We start from the raw sequence: 372 nt of genomic DNA on the forward strand, positions 1-372 counted from the left end.
TATATATATATAAAATAGAAAAAAGTTATTTAAAATTGTAATATTTCACAATGTGTACATGTATTTTTTTCTAAAACATTTTAATGTAAAAATGCTAGGTTGAGACTTTTATGAACACATTTTTAGTTATTATGCAAATGGAGATCATCTATTACCTAAAAGATTATCTAATCTACTAATAAGATGATTTCATATTATGCATAAAAATGAATATATCTTACCAATTACCATTTTGTTGCTGAAGTTTAAATCAAAGATGCTATTTAAACATCTGTTGAGTTTAAATGTAGTCTGTAAGCGGTTGAGACTGAATTAATCGCTGACATTTAATATTAAAGTGCCCCTATTATGGATTTTTGAAAATGACCTTTC

This window comes from Sinocyclocheilus anshuiensis, unplaced genomic scaffold, assembly GCF_001515605.1.
Source record: "Sinocyclocheilus anshuiensis isolate Anshui unplaced genomic scaffold, SAMN03320099.WGS_v1.1 scaffold300, whole genome shotgun sequence".
Taxonomy (NCBI): Eukaryota; Metazoa; Chordata; class Actinopteri; order Cypriniformes; family Cyprinidae; genus Sinocyclocheilus; species Sinocyclocheilus anshuiensis.